Raw genomic sequence first — 20,279 nt, 5'->3', positions numbered from 1 at the left:
AGGAGATGGACAGCTTACCCCCCCCTCAGCTCCACACAGGGGACATTCCGCAGGAGAGAGGTAAGAGAATGGCCTCTTCTCCCTGTAACTCTCCTCAGAAAGCACCCATAGCTAAAAAGCATCATGGCTCTGACCCTGGCCCTGCATCTGCTGTTTCAGCCCCCTTATCTACTCTGGCTACCATGCCAGTGACTGACAATCCCGTCTCTGAGAGCATGCTAAAATCTATGCTGCTCACTCTACAGAAGGATCTCCACAGGGAGCTGCAACTCTCTCTATCCCAAGCACATGACAGGCTAGATTGCCTGGAAGATAGAGCAGACATGACGGAGGAACACCTCTCAGACATGAACAGGGCTCATAATGAAATCCTCGCTGCGCAAGACCATCATTCCGAAGAGATTCAGAAAATAAAGCTGAAACTCGCAGACCTCGAGGACAGGTCCAGACGTAATAATATAAAATTTAGAGGTGTACCTGAAACCGTGCAACCTAACGATCTGCCCAGGTACCTGCATCAACTCTTCCTTACCCTTCTCCCTGATCTCACACCCCAAGATATGACCATCGACCGAGCACATAGAATTGCGAAACCGGACCATCTACCAGCTGACACACCTCGAGATGTCCTGGCCAGGGTCCATTTCTATCAAGTTAAGGAACAACTCCTTCGCGCGGCCAGGAACCTGAGGCCCCTTCCATCTCCCTACAATACAGTATCACTTTTTGCGGACTTGTCCCCCGCCACCATGGAACTCCGCAGAGCATTCTCTTCGGTCACTTCCTTGCTCCAAGAGCACAATATTGCTTATCGCTGGGGTTTCCCTACCAAGCTTCTAGTCACTTACCAACAGAAAGTGGTTCCGATCCTATCACCTAAGGACGGCTACAAGAAGCTAACCAACTGGGGACTGCTTCCTCTCCGACCGAAGTCGCACAACTCAGCAAAACATCCTACAAGCTCCCTGCCTTCTCCCCGTCGTGCCTCGAATAAATCCAACAAAACCTGATGGACCTCCATGACCAGCAATGTCCCTGGCATGTGAAGCCTGCCTGGGCGTCTTCTCCAGTTTCACACCCCGTTGAATTATAGTGTGCCACGCACACCGACACATCTTTCTCCCTGTACCTTTTTTTTTTACCACAAAGGTAATTTATTCATTTGTTACGCTTGGCTATTGTTGATACTACAGTTTTTGGCTCATACTCCCTTATTATTCTGGTTTTTTTATTTTTCTTTATTTTATTTTACTGCCGTCCTTTGCCCCATCATTTTGTTAGCCACTGGTGCCCAACTAGCCTTGATAGAACTACCAGTCCCTGAGGTCAAGCGCTTTCTTCACATACCATAATCTAGGGTCGCACACGCGATTTCTATTCTGTTATTAGCATTGAATTTACGGGCATTATAAAATGTGATTTGCATATGCTTACATTTCTTGTTGTACTATATACAAACTGTACTAAGCTTTCTTGTAATACCTGTGGTCGCGCTCAACACCTGTGCAACACCCACCATACATAACCACCATGCCAATTAAAATTGTTTCCATTAACGCCAAAGGGCTTAACTCCCCTTTCAAAAGAAACCTCCTCTGGAAGGAGGCATGTAAGCAAAAAGCCGACATAATATGTGTACAAGAAACCCATTTTACACAACAAAATCCACCCAAATGTACACACAAAAGATACTCCCACTATTTTTTCTCTAATCACGCCCAAAAGAAATGTGGGGTGATGATCGCTGTGAGTTCCGATTTGACCTTTATCCCACAACAAATTGACACAGATGAAGAAGGCAGGTTCATCATATTAACCGCGTCCTTCGACAATCATCTCTTCACATTGGTGAACGTGTACGCACCCAACACTTCTCAAAAGAAGTTCTTCAAATGTCTGAAGAACAAACTACAACTGTTTAAACAACACCCCATAATCATTTGTGGGGACTTTAATGATATCCCTGATCCTATGCTAGATACAACCAACCCCGGTAGGAAGGCATCCACCGCCCTCTTTAAATTTATGACCGATGAGAACCTATATGATCCCTGGAGATGCACACACGATGTTGAGCGCGATTACACCTTTTATTCCTATCCTGGTAACTTCTACTCTCGGATCGACCTCTTTCTCACAAACCAAAAAGCTTTGTTATCCTCCTCTGAATCCCACATTGGTACGATTACGTGGTCAGACCATGCACCAATCTCCCTGACTCTATTCCCCTCTCAATGCCCCACTAACCATTCTGTGTGGCGCATGAATGCATCCTTATTTACCAATCCCATTTATGACAGGGAAATAGAATCCGAGATTAGGAGTTTCTTTGAGCACAATTGTGCGTCGGTAGACAATCAAGCTACTGTGTGGTTAGCACACAAAGCCTCGCTACGGGGGCTCTTTATGAAATTGGGAGCCCAAGAACGTAGGAGACGAGACGCAGAGGTAGACCATTTATTACAACGTATTAAATCCCTGGAACTAGCTGTAAGGGCTTACCTAGATTGGAGTCCATGTTGCAGAGATGTAGGCTCACCCTTGCAAATAAACACAGCCCACAGTAACAAACAGATAAGCTACCTGGGCTGTGAATCTGTGCACGGGGGCTTGACAGGAATTTGCCAAAGGATTGTCCAGGTAAAGCCGTAGTCAGGGATTCCAGAAGACAGAATAAACGATATACAAGCCAGGGTCGGTAGCCGGGGTCAGTCTTGGAACTCAGGAACCTTTGGCAACAAGAGACAATGAACTGACAAAGCCCTCAGAGTGAGGCAGTGTTTTATACCCTAGCTGATTAGGTAACCTGCCACAGCTGATCCAAGAGTGAAAGGTACAAACAGAATTGCCCACAGTACTAATGCAAAACTAGACATGGCTGGAAAGCAGGCAGAATAGAACTGAGGTGTGGCTCAGAGGTAAGGTAACGGGAACAACTACTGGCAGTCATGAGTTCAATACCACCCAGAGCCACTTGAGACGTGACTACACCTGGCTGTCCAAAATACACGGTAGGGACCGTGACAGTTCCCTCCCCTTAGGAATGCCCTCAGAGCATGGAACATCCTATTTCTTTTGGGCTTTCTTAGTTTTAGAAGTTCCAGTTGGGTAGACTTTCGTCGCTCGCAAGGCTCTTTCGAAAGTCTTCAGGTCCTGCTTACGGACTATGGTGCCATTTGAGGCATACGTACAGTCAGGAGATAGCGGGGTCACCGGCACAGGAACTTCAAGCGGGGTCACCGGCACAGGAACTTCAAGCGGGGTCACCGGCACAGGAACTTCAAGCGGGGACACCGGCACAGGAACTTCAAGCGGGGACACCGGCGCAGGAACTTCAAGCGGGGACACCGGCACTTCAACAGGAGAAACAGGCACCGACACTTCGAGCTGGATAGCAGGCAGAGATTCAGGGATAGCAGGAAGGATCCTAGAAGTACCCACTTGGAGAACCTTAGACCGAGGTGGGCGAATTGGACAGAGAGATATAAGATGCCCTCTCCCCCCACAGTAAAAACAAAGACCACAGTCTCTCCTCCGCTCTCTTTCACCTTGGGATAGCTTGAGCCGGATGGCCCCTATCTCCATGGGTTCTACGTCTCCCAGGGAAGGTGTGCGTGTGACCTTAGGAGCGTCTAGGCTTTGTGGGGTAAGGACTTCAGCTTCATGACTTGGAACATACTGTGATGGCATGGAGTCGTATCTGTACCGGGTACTTCTGTCCTTGGATTCCCGCAGGCCACGTGAGCAAAGAGTAGACTTGGGAACTCTGGTCTTAGAAACACGAATGTAAGAATCCAGAGCAAACATGAATGCCTCCCAGCTATCCAAGACTGGACTCCTTTCCTGTAAAAGCTGATGAGCCCATGTTTTGCATTGTCCAGTGAGCAGGTTGATGGAAGCACGAATCTTAATAAAGTCAGTGGCATAGGTCCTAGGCTTAAGGGCAAACAACAGCTCACAATCCATCTTAAAACAAAAGAAGGATGCACGATTACCATCAAACTTCTCAGGCATCAAAACAAACGGTTCTGGACATGCAGGTTCCAGGGTTGGGTGTACTGTGCCTCTAAACAAACGGACTTCTTGCTGCAGCTCAGCAATGGTCTGGCCCAAGCTGGAGATTTGTAGAGCAAGGGAGGTGAGCATCCTGTACATCTCTGCGGACTCCCTGTTGGTCAGTTCATTATGTAAGGGCTTACCTAGATTGGAGTCCATGTTGCAGAGATGTAGGCTCACCCTTGCAAATAAACACAGCCCACAGTAACAAACAGATAAGCTACCTGGGCTGTGAATCTGTGCACGGGGGCTTGACAGGAATTTGCCAAAGGATTGTCCAGGTAAAGCCGTAGTCAGGGATTCCAGAAGACAGAATAAACGATATACAAGCCAGGGTCGGTAGCCGGGGTCAGTCTTGGAACTCAGGAACTCAGGAACCTTTGGCAACAAGAGACAATGAACTGACAAAGCCCTCAGAGTGAGGCAGTGTTTTATACCCTAGCTGATTAGGTAACCTGCCACAGCTGATCCAAGAGTGAAAGGTACAAACAAAATTGCCCACAGTACTAATGCAAAACTAGACATGGCTGGAAAGCAGGCAGAATAGAACTGAGGTGTGGCTCAGAGGTAAGGTAACGGGAACAACTACTGGCAGTCATGAGTTCAATACCACCCAGAGCCACTTGAGGCGTGACTACACCTGGCTGTCCAAAATACACGGTAGGGACCGTGACACTAGCCCACAAAGTCAATCCCACTGATATGCTGCTAGAATCCCTTCGGGACCATAGAAGACAACTTACTGAACTATTACACAATAAATTTGACTACTATATCAAAAGACTGAAACTGAATTCATATACCCTCAGCAACAAGTCAGGTGCCTTTTTGGACAAACAAATCAAAAAACAACAACGCAAGTCGAAAATACCGTATCTTCTAAACTCCCGAGGCATACGTATGACCAGTCCCCTAGACATAGCCAATACATTCGCAGATTTCTACTCGAACCTCTATAATCTCCAAACCAAGGGGTCGGATACCCCGATCACTACCGACGCTATAGACTCCTTCCTCTCTTCAGTCCAGTTACCGACGCTAACTCCGACTCAACTTAAAGACTTATCCACTCCCTTCTCGCCTGCCGAAGTCCACTCAGCTATCAAAACGCTCCCACTTCACAAAGCACCGGGCCCCGACGGATTTGTCAAGGAATATTATAAACACTACAATGACATTCTTTCCCCCCATCTCTGCAACGCCTTCAATCAATATGCCTCCTCTGGCACAATGCCAAAGGAGTGCCTGAATGCCCTTATAGTGACATTACCCAAACCGGGTAAATCTTCAGACACCCCAGGCAATTTTAGACCCATTTCACTCCTAAACACAGACACCAAATTATATGCTAAGCTGCTGGCCCTTAGACTCTCCACGGTGATGACACAACTGATTCATATGGACCAGGTGGGTTTCATCCCTGGTAGGCAAACCTCGGATGGCACCCGCCGTTTTATTGACATTATTCAATGGACGGAACACAACCAAACGCCTTCTCTGCTCCTCTCATTGGACGCAGAGAAGGCGTTTGACAGAGTACATTGGGTATACTTAGAAGCGGTACTACGCAAGTTCGGTATCTCCGACCAATTGCTCCAAGCCATCCTCTGTCTCTATTCCTCCCCCAGTGCACGTGTATGGACATCAGGAGTCACCTCAGACCCTTTTTATATCACTAATGGCACACGCCAAGGGTGTCCTCTCTCCCCTCTAATATTTGCTATGGTCATGGAACCATTAGCCCAACAAATTCATTCCAACCCCAAAGTTAAAGGTATCACGATAGGCCCCGTAGAACATAAGATAGGATTATACGCAGACGACGTAATAATATCACTCTCCGACCCACGACAATCATTGAGGGAAGTTCAAAAAATTCTAGATCAATTCAGTGCAATCTCTCTTTATAAAGTAAATCACAGCAAATCCCTGATGTTAGCACTAGGTCTTGACAAACCGACGATCCAACATATATCCACAGAATCACCATTTTCCTGGTCTACCTCTGCGTCTCTAACTTATTTAGGAATTCAATTAACCTCCTCCAGTACACAACTTCTGCGGTCTAATTACTCAACCCTCGTGGCGAGGCTCCATCAGTTGTCCCATGAGATGAACCACCCATTTGTCTCATGGGCGGGCAGGATTGCGCTAGTTAAGATGTTTCTGCTCCCTCACATTCTATATGTTTTCCGCACTCTCCCAATACCATTTCTACCGATGCACCTAAAATCTCTTCAGAACATTCTCCATACCTTTATCTGGCAAGGTAAAAAACCCAGGATAAACAAGAAAACTCTAACCACTCCAACCTGCAGAGGAGGAATGGGTGTTCCCTACGTCACTCTTTACTACAAAGCAGTCCTCCTGGAACAACTTAGAGTTTGGTGGATCTCACTTACCTCCTCTAACTGGGCACAGATAGAATCGGAAACACTACCCGACAAACCCAGGTTATTTTTGTCCGCCTACCTTATAGCACCTGGAACACGGCATTTCCCATTGGACACAGTGTCTGCTTCTATTAGAGTGTGGACTTCTCTACCACAATTGTCGAAAGGCATAACTCAATCTATACTGCCCTTTATTCCTATTCAGTCGCTAACTCTAATTTTACCTGACCTGCCCGTACAACAATGGATTGAAGCAGGCATCTCGGATCTAGGAAAATTATTTTCCGCCTCACGTCTGAAATCCTTTGCAGAGCTTCAATCCGCTCATGGAATCTCTCACAAATCTTTCTACATATATTTAAGGATCAGATCCCTACTTAACAAGATCGAATGGACACACCAACGTGGGATACTGCACACCACATTCACATACTTCACCACGATCAATCTTGCAAGCAAAGGTATATCGTATATCTACAAAGACTTATCCCGATCCTCAGATGACCAGATTCAAATCCACATCTTAAAATGGTCTAAACACATCCCGACTAGCCCACCTAACAATGTGTGGCTCCAGGCTCTCTCTCTTCCTGCCAAGCTTTCACGCTGCACAACCCATTGGCAAACACTACAAAAAGTATTCCACCACTGGTATTACACGCCCGACAGACTTGCAAGAATTTTCCCGGATGTATCTCCTCTATGCTGGAGGGGGTGCGGTTCTGTAGGATCACCTTTTCATGTTTGGTGGGAATGCCCATCGCTAACAGTTTTTTGGTCTCAAGTACGCAAAATCCTTCACACAATAAACTGTGCTGCCTCAAACCTAACCCCCCTGGATCTCCTTCTTGGGCTGACGATCCCATCCTGGCCCAAAAAGCTACAAACAGTATCCACCCACGTTCTAATTGCTGCAAGACTGGCTATCGCTCGTAGGTGGAAATCTTCTCAACCCCCAGACCTCCGAGAGGTGATATCCATTCTAAACTCCAATTTCGAAATGGAACATATCTTCTCCAAAGCGCACCTCTCCAAAAATAAATTCCTCAGGGACTGGGATCCTTGGATCAATGACCCAAGGAGCATGCGACTGACATGATCTCTAGCACCAGATTCGTTCACAGTAACATTCTATTACGAGCTATGCCTACATTGTTCTCCTTACAGTTCCAGTTAGATATACGTAACTCTTATAATTGTTTTAAACGATGGCTGTATTCTGTGTTATATCCAAGTATGTTGGCCACTAGGCCTTTCAATTGCAGCTATGTCTGATTTGTTGCTATATGTTTTCTATTATTTCAGCAATATTGTTATCAGTCTTAATACCAATCGATGTCGACAAACATAATTCTGTAACCTGGTCTTTCTCTTTTGTTCTTTTTCCGTGATAAAATGTATTCACACCTTCCTTTCTGTGAAACATGTCTATGCCTCTGTACCGCAAATATTATCAATAAAAACCTAAGTTTAAAAAAAAAAAAAAAAGAGAAAAAAAAAAAAAAAGAAAATTAGAGTTGCACTAGTAATGCTGTATGTGTGCACCTAAAGCAAATCCGAGTAAAGAGGTCATTAGGAAGTTCAGGTCTACAAGCTGTGTCTCTAAAGCCCCTTACTCAAGGGGGTCTCCACCTGGAGTTACCTTTACTTTGGCAGATCTGTCCACTAACCCCTGCTGAGCAAGGATACAGCAGGGCTGTCGGCTCCAGTGGTGGCTGGTGCTCAAAGTTTTTGGGGGTGGGGCGCACAATATTTACAGAATTTGCATACAAATTCCAAACAAACTGCGTGGTAGAAAAAAAAAGTATGACTGAATGCTGGTGACGGAGGAAGTGTGCACAAGGAAAAAGAAATGAGGATCCGTCCCCGTACCCATGCTGCCAAGTGTGAACAAATATAATATTCGGACGCTGTGCAGAATCGGTACAAAAAATGCTGCAGCTCACCTTCAAGGATCAGTCCGACCATAAATTCTATTAGTGTTTGGTGGATGTTGAAGCTATAAATCACCTGCCAGTTTCTTCTGGTCTCAGGGGGGCTACTAGTAATAACTCAGGTTTCCCAGATCTGCAATCTGATGTGCCCATTTTGAGGGGTTCCCACCATCCCTATGCTGAGCTCCGGAGTCTATATACCTGCTGTGTCCATTATGAGGGGCTCTCACCATCCTGGTGCCACGTACCCAAGTCTGTAGATATGTTGAGTGGTTCCCTCCATCCCTGTGCTATGCTCCTGGGTTTGTACACCTTCTTTGCCCATTCCGATGGGTTCCCATGTCTCTACACCTGCTGGCCACTGTGCCCATTATGAGTGGTTCCCACCATCCCTGTCCCAATTTCCTGATTATGTACACCTGCAGTGCCCATTATTAGGGGTTCCCACCATCCCTGTGCCAAGTTCCTGTGACTGTATGCCTGCTGTGCCCATTATTAGGGGTTCCCACCATCCCTGTGTTGCATTCATGGGTCTGTACACTGGTTGTTCCCATGTCTGTACACCTGCTGGCTGCTATGTCCATTATGAGTGGTTCACACCATCCCTGTGCTGAGCTCTTGGGTCTGTAAACCTGCTGGCCCCATTATGAGGGGGTTCTCACCACCCCTGTGCTGAGTGTCCGCGTCTGTAGACATTATGTGCACATTGAGGGGTTCTCACCATTCCTGTGCCGAGCTCCTGGGCCTGTACACCTGCTGGCTTCTGTGCCCATTAAGAGTGGTTCCCATCATCACTGTGCCGAGTTCCCAGTTATGTACACCTAATGTGCCCATTATTACGGGTTCCCACCATCCTTGTGCTTTGTTCCCAGGTCTGTATAAATTTTGGCCATTATAAGGGGCTCCCAGGTTTGTACACCTGCTGTGCCCATGAGGGGTTCTCACCATTCCTTGCGGTGCTCCCAGGTCTGTAAACCTGCTGGCTACTGTGACCATTATGAGGGGTTCCCACCATACCTGTGCCGAGTTCCCAGATCTGTACACCTGCTGTGTCCATTATGAGAGGTTTCCACCATGCCTGTGCCGATTTCCCAGGTCTTTACACCTGATGTGATTATGAGGGGTTCCCACGTCTGTACAACTGCTGTGCCCATTATGTAGGGTTCCCACCATCCCTGTGCGGAGTTCCCAGGCATATTTAAGAATTGTAAGACCCCTTTGGCATTTGCTCAACTTCAAAGCATCAGAATGCAAGAGTTGCATGAAAATCCATGTGTTTTAGGCTACTTTCACACTGGGGCACTTTGCAGGCACTATTAAGCTAAAAACTAGTGCCTGCAAAGCGCCCTGAAAAAGCGGCTGCTCTCACTCCAGTGTGAAAGCCCTTTCACACTGGAGTGATGCACTGGCAGGACAAAGTCCTGCCAGCCGCATCTTTGAGGTACTGTTGGAGCGGTGTATACCCAGAGCTGACAGCGCCCCTGCCAATTGAAATCAATGGGCAGGGCCGATGCATTGGTGTTTTGCAGGTGTTTGTAACCCTTTCTTTGGCAGCTAGCAGGGGTTAAAAGTGACCCACTAGAGGCCGAATAGCACAGCAAAAAGAACAGTAAAGCACCACAAAATATAGAGTTTTACTGCCATCGGCGCAACGCCCTGATGTGAAAGTAGCCTAAGAAATCCCTATTCTGTGACTGGTAAATATCAATATGCTGCAGTTTATTGTCAAAGACTAAAGGAAACATTGTGCCCATTCACATTTATATGTGTGCATTACACAGTATAAACCAGGCCTTAAGAATAATAAAAAAGGCAATAACTTGGAACTGAGTTGATTAAAATAAGAAAAAAAAAGATTATATATACACATAGACACACGGCCAGACTAATGGCAACTGCCCCAATTATACCCTGTAGCATCTGGAGTAAAACAAAGTTGGCATATGCATGCTTGCAAATCCATGTTTTGTTTTATCCAATAAAGCTAGGATGCCTCTGGTAGAAAATACCAGAGGTAACAGTTTATAACAAAAGTTCAAGTGTCTCTATAGGAAAACAAGATAAGTGTGACTCAACAATTGACTCCAATGGCCACACTATCACACAACTCTCTGGGACAGATGCAATTAGCATTTGAATAGAGACCTGACGTCTTAGACAAGATGTTAGGCACCTGTGGACCTGTAACCTGTAATTATCCTGTGTTAGGAGGATAACTTTGTGCCCTTTTTTTTAATAGTAATTCCTTTAATCAGACAAGACAAAGTGGGCACTTGGTTATCCAACAGTTTGTCCAGAAGTCAAGTTATTATCTATTCAATCAGCATTGTGTATGAGATACTTTTGTGAGATAATGTACATACAGCTACACACCACAATGAGGATTACACCCCTCACATTTTTGTAAATATTTTATTATATCTTTTCATGCGACAACACTGGAGAAATGACACTTTGCTACAATGTAAAGTAGTGAGTGTACAGCTTGTATAACAGTGTAAATTTGCTGTCCCCTCAAAATAACTCACACAGCCATTCATGTCTAAACCACTGGCAACAAATGTAAGTACACCCCTAAGCGAAATGTCCAAATTGGGCCCAATTAGCCATTTTCCCTCCCCATTGTCATGCGACTCAGTGTTACAAGGTCTCAGGTGTGAAACTTTGTGTCATCCCGTTCACTCTGCCATGCTGGGCACTGGAAGTTCAACATGGCACTTCATGGCAAAGAACTGTGAGGATCTGAAAAAAGGAATTGTTGCTCTACATAAAGAGGTTTTAGGCTATAAGAAGATTGCCAAGACCCTGACGCTGAGCTGCAGAAAGTGGTTTAACAGGACAGGTTCCACTCAGATCAGGCCTCATCATGGTAGACCAAAGAAGTTGAGTGCACATGCTCAGTGTCATATCCAGAGGTTATGCTTTTGGGAAATAGACATAGGATTTCTGCAGAGGTTAAATTGGTGGCTGGAGGGGGAATCAGCCTGTCATTGCTCAGTCCATACACTGCATCAAATTGGTCTGCATGGTGGTCTTCCCAGAAGAAAGCCTCTTCAAAAGATGATGCACAAGGAAGCTTGCAAACAGTTTGCTGAAGATGAGCGACTAAGGACATGGATTACTGAAACCATGTCCTGTGCTCCGATGAGACCAAGATACATTTATTTGGTTTAGATGGTGTCAAGCGTGTGAGGTGGCAACCAGGTGAGGAGTACAGAGACAAGTGTGTCTTGCCTACAGTCAAGCATGGTTGTGGGAATGTCATGGTTTGAGACTGCATGAGATCTTCCGGCAATGGGGAGGTACAGTTCATTGAGGGAACCATGAATGCCAAAATGTACTGTGACATGATGAAGCACAGCACGATCCCCTCCCGTTGTAGGCTGGGCTGCAGGGCAGTATTCCAACATGATAAACACACCAGTCACACCGCCAAGATGTCTACTGCCTTGCTAAAGAAGCTGAGGGTAAAGATTAGGGATGAGCTCAGGCGTGTTCACATGGAACACATGCAGAGCCCGCCAGGAAGGCGGCGCTGCGCTAATCACAGGCAGTGAGATATTGCTTGATCTCTGCAGCCTCACATCGGGGCAATGTTTCACTGCCTGTGATTAGCGCAGCTCTGCGCTGACTTCCTGGCAGGCTCTGCATGTGTTCCATGCAAACACGACTGAGCTCATCCCTAGTAAAGATGATAGACTGGCCAAGCATGTCTCCAGACCTAAAGCCTATTTAGCATCTTCAAATGGAAGGTAGAAGAGTATAAGGTCTCCAGTGGCAACCTGTTAAGCTCTGGTGAACTCCATCCCTCAGATGGTTAAGGTAGTGCTATAAAATAATGATGGCCACACAAAATATTGACACTTTGGGCATGTACTCACTTTTGGTGCTAGCTGCTTAACCACTTAATGACCAGGCCTCTTTTTTAGACTCGGTGTTTACATGTTTAAAACATTTCTTTTGCTAGAAAATTACTTAGAACCCCCAAACATTATATATATATATATATATATTTTTTTTTTTTTTTTTAACACCCTAGAGCAGTGATGGCGAACCTTGGCACCCCAGATGTTTTGGAACTATATTTCCCATGATGCTCAACTACACTGCAGAGTGCATGAGCATCATGGGAAATGTAGTTCCAAAACATCTGGGGTGCCAAGGTTCGCCATCACTGGCCTAGAGAATAAAATGGCGGTCATTGCAATACTTTTTTTTTCACACCATATTTGCGCAGCGGTCTTAAAAGAGCACTTTTCTTTGGAAAAAAAAATCACTTTTTTGAATAAAAAAGATAAGACAACAGTAAAATTAGCCCAATTTTTTTTTTATATTGTGAAAGATAATGTTACACCGAGTAAATTGATACCCAACATGTCATGCTTTAAAATTGTAACATTTTGTTGATGGTCATTATCATAAGAAAATATATATTCCAAAAAATGCATTTGAAAGACCCCTGCACAAATACCGCATGATCTAAAATATTGCTATGATCGCCATTTTATTTTCTAGGGTCTCTGCTCAAAAAAAAAAAATATATAATGTTTTGGAGGGGCAATTTTCTCTTAATTCTAATTTTATTCACAATTTTTAAGAAATTTACATAACCAAAACACTAAACACAAAAAAATAAAAAAATAAAGAAACATATAATCTACATCCTTTAAATAATAACAACATACCACATTATAATCAAAAAAATAAAACATATACCCACACCCAGCCAAACCCTATCAAGAGGCAGAAGGGGAAGAAAGATGATTTGACTCCTTGCTCCATGTCAGAAATTTTCTCTGTGCCATTGCTGGGGGGGGGGGGGGGGAGGGGGGGGGACGCTGGACTGCCAAACAGGGGTGTCAATATTCCCATTTTTGGGGAGAGCCCCAATTGAATTTGCATTTTATCCCCGATGCGCAATAGGTGGGCTGAAAGAAAAGACAGAGGAAAGTGTACCCGTTTGTTTAAAATGCGAATGATGAAACCAGTTTACAGTCTGACTAATATCGCTGACACGTGGTAGTAGTATAGGTCAGGTGCCCCAACCCTCCCTTTTGCTTTGGGGAGACACAAAATTCTCCTCTGTAATCTAGGTCTATTGCTTCCCCAGATAAACCTTGTAAAGGCAGATTGTAGCGTATTGAAAAAGAAACGGGGAACCACTATTGGTATAGTTTTAAAAAGAAAGAAAACGAGGTACTATATACATTTTTAAAGATATTAATCCTCCCGAACCATGAATGGTGGGCTTGATCATACATAAGATCTTTTATTGTACGCTGCATAAGTGGATAATAATTTTCTATATATAGCCTAGTAAGATCCTGTGGAATTTTTATACCCAAGTATTTCAATGTCGAGGTACATATCTTAAATGGAAAATTGTTCCTAAGAGCCTTAACGTGATGAAGGGACAAGGAAACATTAGAAATTTCTGATTTAGACAGATTTACCTTAAAATTACACAGAGCTCCAAAACGCTGGAATTCATACAGAATAGATGGCATAGAGACATGTGGGTTGGTGACGTAAAGTAGCAAATCGTCAGCAAATGCCGCTAATTCCCCCTCCTGGCCACTCATTGGTGTGCCTGTAATACAAGGATTTTTTCTAAGAGCTGTTACCAGATGTTCCATAACCAAAATGAACAGGAGAGGAGACAGCGGACATCCCTGACGTGTCCCATTTTGAATAGGGACATTTGCTGATAACGACTGATGGATCCATATTCTTGCTCTCGCTTGGTATAAAGTGCCATATTTGTTTCCAATAGGACTGGTCCTATTTGGGTCAGAGTCTGCTGAAGAAATGGCCACCCAACACGATCAAAAGCCTTCTCTGCATCGATGGAGAGAAGGTATACCAGTAATTTTACTGACTGAGCATAATCAATGAGTAAAAGGCATTTAAGCGTGTGGTCACATACTTCTCTCCCTTGTACAAATCCAACTTGATCTAGGTGTACCAGTTTTGGAATATGGGATTGAAGATGTGAGGCGATCAATTTAGCATATATATTAACATCTACTCCAGTTCACACATGCGGTCCAGGAAATTTTTTCTGTATCAAAAATGCATGTAAAGTAGGTTATATGGTTTTCAATGGCATAGTTCACACCAGTACGTGCAATTCCAGAAAAAAAAAGTATGCTGCATTTTTCATGCACTGGAAAACGCATCAAAAACACACTGGAGCTCCCTGGAATGCACTGGAACACACATGTCCTTATTTAAGGTCAAGAAAAAAAAAGAGGGGTAAAAAAAACGTACAGGACTGCACAAAACACGCATTAAAAGGGGCATGCAGAAAAGCATCTAGATTGCATCCAGACTATGTTTCTATGGTGTGAACTGGTCCTTATATAGAAAAATTTTGAACAAAAGTGTTGGCTACACATTCATGTAAGGGCTCTTTCACACATAATGTTCGATTTGACAGACTCTGCTTGCTCAGCAGGGATTGATCCATTGATCCCCGCTGAGCCAGCCAACGAGCCAGCCACTCATGGTGTAGGAATGGACATGTCAGAGCCCCACTCTTCTCTATGGGGATTGGATGAAAATGGATCTGCCTGTCTGTATTCATCCAATCCAATCCACCAGACGGATGGGAAATAGGGTTTCCATCATCTACATTTAGCGGATTGGATCAGATGTCAGTGGACATGTCACCAATGACATCCATCACTCAATAGAGGTACATGGAGCGTCTGTTCAAGTCCACCTGAAAAACTGACAGGAGGACCTGAACGGTCCACATGTGTGAAAGAGCCCTAAAAGGAAACCTATTATTTTTCATGCTAAAATCTATCTTGAACAATGCTAGTTGCAGGGCTGTCTATGGCTTCAATATGTATGAGTAAGGGACAGTTCACACCACATGCATTCCAGTGCATTTTTTTCTGCATGAAAAACACATGGAAAGTAGGTTTTATGGTTTTCAGTGGCATAGATCACACCAGTGCTTGCAGTTCCAGTGTGTTCCAGTTCCAGTAAAAAAGTAGAACATGCTGCATTTTTCCTGCACTAGAGTGTACTGCAACACTGTAAAATGCATCAAAAATGCACTGAAACGCACCTAAACACACATCCTTATTAAAGGTTAGGAAAAAAGAGGGGGAAAATGCACTAGACTGCGCCAAAAATACACCAGAAAAGCATCCAGAGTGCATCTCTATGGTGTGAACTGGTCCTAAAAATAAACTTGAATGGAACTTTTCTGGGTGGTTGTTCCCTTAAATACTTGTGTATAATTCAGAAAAGTATTTGCACCTGTGTTGGTAACATTACCGATACGTGACGCAATTTCAGAAACTAAAATCCTGGTGAAGCTCCATATGGAAACCAATCAGCTTCCAGGTTTTCTTGCCAAAGCCTATTGGCTAACACACCGATTCTGAGTGCACCAGTTTTAATGTTTAATGTTAATGAGCTCTAAAAAATCCAACTGTACCTGTCATATAGTGTTAAAGCAACTAAGCAAAAAAAAAAAAAGAAAAAAAAACACTACCTGCCCAGGGTATTGCTTTTGTCCCTCCCATTCAGAAGAACAAAAGATAAGATAAGGTATAAAAGTCATGAAAACTCACACTCCATCCAGGAAAACAGTTTGGAGAGAGGAGCTGTTGAGTGTCACAATTTTAATTTTCTTCGCTTTTTTTTTTTTCTCGCTTCTCGGCCTTTTGGCTAAGATCAAGTGTAGTATCTGTTCTTATCAGTTGCCAAAGGAGGCGCTGGTCCATCCCTATTTGAGAGGGTTTGGGCGGCGCTCTCCGATGGTGTAATTTGCATCCCGAAGGATGGTTTCGGTAGGGGCCACGTCGTGCCGCCCGACAGTAAACTGGGGGCCGATGTATGGTCGAGTCTGAGCCATCTGGAAGGATGCACCTGGTGAGGGCAGAGAACCACTGGGTCGAAGCCAGGGGAGGGGACCCTGGCAGACCGGCTTGGATTGTGGCAGCTCTAGCCCCAGTCAGTTTTTCGGGATTGGAACGCTTGTTCCCCTTTAGCCTGGAGGGGGGAACGGTCAGTACGTCCTGGATGTAATTAGGTGGGAGTGACGGGAGTGAGGGTGGGACCTGATGGTAAAGGGTCTCACTAAGCTCCTTGATCTCCATGCCTTCCTGATAGGGGTGGGGGCTGTTGTGGTCTGGGCTGGGCTGTCGGGGATGCTTTTGTTGGAAAGCCCATGGTGATGTGCCCCTGGAGTGGCAGTCCAGGGGTGCCTTCTTTCACTGTGCGTCAGCACTTTGATTTAGGCACCTAGGTCACGTCACCATTACACGCTTTTTTTACACCTGCCTCTAGGGCCCGGCATTTTGGCTAGGACCAGAGGAATTTTTGATTCCTGGCCGGAGGGCCGGCCATTGTATCTCACAATGGTCACTTTTCACTCTCCTCTTCACTATCCCTTCCCCACTTTTTATTTATTTTATCTTTGTGTGTTTGTCACTGTGTGTCACTTCACGTTTGATTAGTAGGGTGTCGGTCCTCGGACCAATCCTGAACGTCTTGTGGGAGAGCGGACATAGGCCTTCTGGCTTGGTCCAATCTCCATGAGGGGGGGCCTACCTTCGGGGAAGCCCCCTACAGTACCAAGTACCTAGGAGGTTCTGTTTCGGCAGTCCTCCCGGGGAAAGGAGGGATTCCGGTTTCGTCCGGGTCCCACCCGTTGAGTCTGGTACCTCAGTCCCCGTCTGGAGCCTAACGCCCCGGGGGATCAGGGTATGGTCCTTCTTTTGGAGGACATCAGGCACCCGTCTGCACTTTTTAGTGTGTCACTCTTTATGTGTGTGCACTTTTTTTATGCACCGGGTGGAAGTTTTTTGGGTGTGTTTGCACGCCATGGGCTTTTTCAATAAAAAAAAAAAAAAAAAATTTTAATTTTCTTCATTATACTTATTACAATCATGGAGAAGGTTCCACGCCTTGTGTAAGTATACAACTCACGTTTGTGTGTGCTATTAGATTATAGCAGGTCCATAGCATGTATGCCAACATTTATTTTGTATTGATGATCAGCAATTGTTTAAGTGTTTTAAGCAATGAGATATCTTTTAAGTGGCTTTTATGTGGTTATTTTAGGTTTTCTTTTAGCTTGGATATCATTTAGAAAATATGTATGTATGTATATATATATATGTATGTATGTGTGTGTGTATGTGTGTATATATATATATATATATATATATATATATATATATATATATATATATATATATATATATATATATATATATATATAATATATTATTATTTTTTATTTTTATTATTTATTTATTTATTTTTTGTTTTATTTCCCCACATTACATGCATATAGTGAAAATGTTCTTTTATATTTGTAGGGGGAGGGGTGGGGGACCGTGTGTTTGCTCATCTTTAATCTAATGGCAGGTTTATGTTTGTCCTTTAATATTTTTGGAAACTGACCAATCAGATTGTATAGTGTATGACCAGCTTTACAAACCTAATTGTAAGGATTTGAGAATTTCTAAAACTAATTTTTGGATTAATGGCCTGAAAATGATGGAGTGTCAGGCATTGTTTTTGCACTGTCTGTTTGAAACCATTTATCAATGTACAGTTTTATCTACTTTTCTATGCTGGTCTTTTCAAATCGCTTTCATTAAAAAAATATATATTTTTCCTTTTCAGGATCAGGAGGACTCATCTGGTATGTCCAAAGTGCTTTAAAGTGGACACTTGCCTTTCTGCACATCTGAAGAGGTCTTGTATGAGTGATTCCCCTGATGAGGAAATAAAAGCCGCCATTGCTGGTGCTAGGGAAAGATTATTAATTAGATGCAAACATTGTGTGGTCCCTTACACACAAATGAGGAAATATGGTCCGGTATTGGCGTGCGAACCAAGGTATGTAAGGATCACCCCTCTGTTCTGTCTTATCTTACCACACCGCTTACAATCTCATTTTAATTGAGTAATGTCAGTGATAGACATGTGCAGAGTGAAATATTTATTTTCTTTATTTCGTTTTCGTCCGAAAACTAAATTTATTTAGTTACTTCTGAAATTCGTTTTTATTTATTTCGTTTTTCGTTCAAAAATTGCATTCGTCCGAAAATCCACATTAATTAGTCGAATCTGTCTTTGAAGGCTTATGGTGTCTGTTGAATGGATAAAGAAGATTTGACAGAGCTGCTAAACTCTATATAGCCTATAGGCGGAGCTTTCGATTGCTGAAATGTACGATTGCAGTGTCGTATAGTTGTGACGCTCCCGTCGAATATTATTATAAACGTGTATGTTTTAAGTTGCTTTGTTGAAACTGCGTCGTTCATGTCGAATCTGCGTCGTTCATTTTGAATGAATAATACTCTACGTGCGTAAAATGGTAACTTGTCTGATTTATTAAAAAAAAATTTTTTACATTTTAACCACTTCAGCCCCATAGGATTTGGCTGCCAAATTACAGTGCCAATTTTTGCGATTCCGCACTGTGTCGCTTTAACTAAAAATTGTGCAGTCGTGCGACGTGGCTACCAAATAAAATTGGCCTTTTTTTCCCCTCAAAGCTTTCTTTTTTCTTTATTTTTTTTTTTGTCTTTTTTGCTATAAAAAAATATTTTAAAAAAGGTTTTTCCTCAGTTTAGGTTTATACGTATTCCTCTAAATATTTTTGGTAAAAAAAAAATCCCAATTAGGGATTATTGATTGGTTTGCGCAAAAGTTATAGCGTGTACAAAATAGGGGGTAGTTTTATGGCAATTTTATTAATTTTTTTTTTTTTACTAGTAATGGTGGCGATCAGCGATTTTTATTGTGACTGCGACAATATGACGGACACATCGGACATTTTTGGGACCATTGTCATTTATACAGCAATCACTGCTATATAAATGCAGTGATTTCTGTGTAAATGACACTGGCAGTGAAGGGGTTAACCGGGGGGGGGGCAGTGTAGGGGTTAAGTCTGTCCTAGGGGCGTGTTACTAACTTTGCGTGGCGTGGCTGTGTGGTAGTGACTGAACAATGATCTCTGCTCCAATCACATGTAGCAGAGATCAGTCACTTGTTGCTAGGCAGAATGGGGAGATGCTGTTTATAATGGCATCTCCCCATTCATCCGCCCAGTGAGACGATCGCGGGTATCCCCACAGCGATGGAGCCCGCGGGACCCCCGACCGGACTCATGGGGGTCCCAACTGGCGGCACGCATGCGATGGCAAGGTGGCATATAGAAATGGACATACCTGTACGCCAATATGCCTGCCCGTGGCATTCTGCCGACGTACATTGTCGTGCGCCGGTCGGGAAGTGGTTAACTGACAATTGGATGCTCCTGCGATGTACTACCCAAATTAAATGTATGCCCTTTTCCAGCCACATATAGAGCTTTTATTGGTGGCATTAGATCACCACACTGGGTTTTACATAATTTGTTATTGAAAAAAAGAGTTAAATATAAAAAAATAAACAAAAAATGTTGTTATGGTGGCTGGACTTAACCAGCTTGCGGACCCGCCACCATATGTGGAGGGGTCCAAATCCACAAGTGGTTAATGCAAAAGAAACAAGAAAGGAAATTTACACCATACACAGTTCACACAAGCGCCTAATTAGAAAGGTGGACTGGACAGTGGACATCTATATGAATATTTATTTACTCGGCACAATCCCAATCCTGTCTTTTATATTTTATTATGCACCAAAAAAGCATACCTTTTTTCTTACAATGAATTTGGTTAATAAAAAAATTTGAAAATCTTGGGCTAAATGAAAAAAAGTGCCTAATCCAAAAATTCCATTTGCATTTCATACTACGGGTTCATTTTACAATTGTTTCATGTGTTGATGTCATTTTCAGATTACAATTGTAGTTTAATTATGGAACCCGTTTCTCTTCTCTTTTTGTTTTGCAGCTCAATTGCACATAAAC

General features: G+C 43.7%; 1 pseudogene; it reads left to right on the top strand.

The window, feature by feature from the left end:
• Positions 1-16,049: 16,049 nt before the first annotated feature.
• On the top strand, positions 16,050-16,157 carry LOC143937533 (U2 spliceosomal RNA; annotated as a pseudogene).
• Positions 16,158-20,279: the final 4,122 nt, after the last annotated feature.

Source organism: Lithobates pipiens, unplaced genomic scaffold (assembly GCF_037356315.1).
Source record: "Lithobates pipiens isolate NorthernLeopardFrog02 unplaced genomic scaffold, aLitPip1_a1.2 Scaffold_28, whole genome shotgun sequence".
Classification (NCBI taxonomy): domain Eukaryota; kingdom Metazoa; phylum Chordata; class Amphibia; order Anura; family Ranidae; genus Lithobates; species Lithobates pipiens.
The sequence above is the reverse complement of the archived record's forward strand: the minus strand, read 5'-3'. Positions and strand labels throughout refer to the sequence as shown.